The following is a 3,810-nucleotide window of genomic DNA, read 5'->3' on the forward strand; positions in this document are numbered from 1 at the left end:
GTAAACCGACCCAAAATATTTAGATTTTATTGGAGATTTTCCATTTTCAACATAACCTATTATCTTTGTTCACCTCTAGATCGTTATACCAACCACACTCCCTATCATTTAAGATAGTCATGGAGAACTCATTGCTTACCCATTTGGAAAAAAAGAAATTAAAGAAACAAATATTTCACAATATAAAAAATCATAACCAACATAAAAAGATAAATAATCATAACCAACATAAAAAGATAAATACTGATTTGGCAATAAAAATTATAGAAATAAATATTTCACAATATCAAAAATCATAGCAACATAAAAAGGTAAATACTTATTGAAATATAAATTTAATGTTGAGATAAGCAGCATGGTGCGTTTATGTTTCTAAAAGGAATATTATTTGTGTATTGCATCTAATCTTTACCAATGACAAAGATAAATTTTAAATAGACTTAACCTAAATGAAAAAGATAACCAAAATGGTAACAAATAGTTTTGAGGCTTCTAGTTTTAAAGGATTAGACAACGAAATGAGTTTTTCAAAAGAATTTTTTTCTTAATGTAATGTATTGATGCCCTTGGCTCTGTTTTGTGGTTTCACAAGGGATGTGGTTTTTCCATAGATACCGATGTTTATTTTTTATCTTTATTTATTTATTTATTTATTGCATAATAAAATATTAACAAGTTCAATCAAAAGGCTTAGATTTAAAAAAGCTCATCCAATAACCTTTTCAAATTTGATGAGTTTTTTGGAGTGAAAAACTCTTGAAAAAAATTGCAAAAAAACTCATATTGTGGAATAAGCGGGTTTAGATTGGTAAAGTGTTTTCGCTGTATTATAACTACATCTCTTTGTCACAATTATTCTTCTATTGATAGTGTGCCTATAAAGTGATTGCTTTTACTTTTGTTGGCCTTTATTCTCTTCATGCTAAAGTGCCCATGGTTTTGGTCCAATCTTATATGCACCATGGTATCAAATATATTTTAACGTTTATAGATTTCTTTTAGTTATGATTAGATAAGTCGTTTTCTTAGAATACATGTAAATCGTATCTTAGGGAAGAAACTTTATTCACCAATATTAGTCAACGAATCTTTCTTATATACTTTACTGGGCAATACATGTATGATTTTTTAGTTCAAACTCATTATAATCATGAAACGATACACTTAACAGTTCTATGAGAATGAAACTTTTATGAGAATAAGGCAGAATCATTCAGTTTGATGTATCCTTTAATTGTTGAAATCGACTAATTAAATATAGTGGGCGTCAAATGCTCTTGTCACATAAGATTTGGACATGATGGCGGTATCACATTCCAACTGCAGGACCAAGTAACTTAAAAGACCAAAAGCAAATAAAGAAAAGAGAGGCTACAAAAACCCTAAAATGCCTCTAACAACATGTAAGAAGTAAAAGCTAGCAAACAACAAGAAAAAATGAAGTCAAAACATTCTTCTCTCTCTAACTGCCCTTCATCTTCGGGGGAGAAACAAAACTGTTATCATAATGCTACACAGTTTGCTTGTAGTGGGTGTTTATGTGTATGTTGTCCAGTTATCATGTTATGGTGTTGTGTAAAATTCTCATGTAACATGGGATGGCGGTTGGTGAGGAAGGCAAGACAAAAGTCTTGTTGTGGGCAGGATAAGAGAGTTTTTGCATTATACTCGTCGTTCTCAGATTCAGATTCTGATCACCCGATGAAGACAGAAAACTGATGATATAGTTTTAGGCTTATTTGAATCATTTTGAAAAGGTACGTCGTTTTTTTTAATAGAATGATTTGTGTTGGAAGGGTATCATCATAACGATTTTGCAGTCGCATACCCATCTTGTATGTATGAATTGATCTTTCGCTTATTATTTGATTTGATCTTCCTAAGTTACGAAAATTAGAAAGAGTCCCTCTCGCATAATTGGTTCTGTTATATTAGAAATTTGACAAATCAAACAGGTTGGATTGATTGGTGAACGCTTTTCTATTCATCTTTTATTTTTTGAATTTCATAAAAAATAAGATATTGTATATGATTAGAAAATTATTTTAGTAATCCAGTTTCTTTTTTAAAAATAGTTTAAAAGGTTGTAAGCACTTAACATACTTCCAAAACATGTAAACAATTCAATATGTGTCATCATTTTTCCTTAATGTTTTTTTAATTTACTTGTTAGTCCATTTTTAATCAAATATAACGAAGTCAACATGTATACGAAGATGGTCCATCTAAATAGAGTTAAAAGAAAGTTAGAGATGGAAGCTTGGAACTTTTCAGTTGATTCTTTATTAGAACGATACCCAAGACCACCTTAAAATTGAAGTTCGAACATAAGACAACTTTATTTTGAAGTATTTAGTTTCCAAATGATCACTACTAAGCGACTTTAACATTATGAATTAATAAGGAACTTTTGAACAGTGTAAATTTATAAGTTAAAAGGATCAAATTAATCATCTAGCTCATAGACCATGATGATTTTTGTACTTTAATCCCCATATAAGATTTGTAGTAGAATTCCACTAATTAACACTAGTAGAAAAAAACGTTTAATGATGCGGTTAAATTAATTATTTGATGTGGATATTGAACTCCACCAAAAAATATAGCATAAAAACAGCTCTATTTAACGATGTTGTTTCAAAATCGCACCAAAAAATAGTCAAAACTATCACAAAAAGATTCTTGAAAAATAGCTAAAACCGCGCCATTAGATAAGAAGCACACAATTAAACATCATCATCTTTCTTTTAGAACTCTGGATAAGAAAACCATCTCTCATCAACTAAAACTTCATAAGGTTTCAAACAAATTCTTGTCGTAAAAAGAGTGAAGTATTCAGGTATCAACAAAAGCTTTAAAAATGTCATTTAGGTTAAGCTCATGTAACCTCCAGAACATCCACCTAAGATAGATTCTTTATTCAATGCAATGAGATTAGCTTTTGCTGCTACTTTCTTGATATGTGATGAAAGTAAATACATACAATACACACATATATACCCACCTAGATGCTAAGAAAGATGAAGAAAGATACATGAGATGCTCAAGAAAGATGAAGAAAGCATTGTTCCATATAAGAAAACAAGTTCAACCAGTCATGTGTTGGCTATTAGGGCAACTATATTCATTGGTGGTATGTCAGAAGTATCTGGTGGATCTTAAAAAGAAAAAGGCCAAGGGTGCTGGCACTCTAGGATTGTTTACAATTAGATTACATTCGACTACTACTTCTAAAAATTAGATACTTGACACGAGATGTGGAATCCATATTTGTTCTAATGTGTAGTGACTAAGACGAAGTAGGAAGCTAAGGCATGGAGAGCTTGACTTGATCATGAGGAACAAGATCAGAGCGGTTGTTACCAAGATTGGAGATTACAAGCTTCCATGACCTTTTAGTTTTTTAGTTGTTTTAAAATATTGTTGCTATTCTCTTTACATGGAAAGAAACAATATTTTATTTTATGCATTGTGGATGGATGGTTTTACTTTTGAATTTGATAATAATGATGCTTATATTTTGGTTTACAAAGATAATGCTCTTCATTTCTCTTCATTTTAAAGCAAGCCCTTGCAATGGCATTTATGAATATGTGATTGGTGTAAGTAAAAATGATAACTTCATGTTAAATGTTAGTTCAACTTTTTGGATAAATCATTTCAATGGAATCGTCGCCTTGTCCAATAAGTTTCTGGGTTTATGCTCTAGAAATGACCGCTTAGACTCTAAACCTCGTTCCAACTAAGAAGGTTGAGAAAAAACCATTTGAAATGTGGAAAGGGACTTGTTCCTCTCTTCCACAAACCAAT

General features: G+C 30.8%; 1 long non-coding RNA gene across 1 annotated transcript; it reads left to right on the forward strand.

Moving 5' to 3' along the window:
- The first annotated feature begins 1,274 nt into the window (after positions 1 to 1,274).
- Positions 1,275 to 3,488, forward strand: LOC145008525 (uncharacterized). Its single transcript, XR_013663520.1, has 2 exons — positions 1,275 to 1,757; positions 3,287 to 3,488. It is a non-coding gene; the product is annotated as an uncharacterized LOC145008525 (long non-coding RNA).
- Positions 3,489 to 3,810: the final 322 nt, after the last annotated feature.

The sequence above is a fragment of the Lactuca saligna genome, chromosome 8 (genome assembly GCF_052625555.1).
Source record: "Lactuca saligna cultivar CGN05327 chromosome 8, ASM5262555v1, whole genome shotgun sequence".
NCBI lineage: Eukaryota > Viridiplantae > Streptophyta > Magnoliopsida > Asterales > Asteraceae > Lactuca > Lactuca saligna.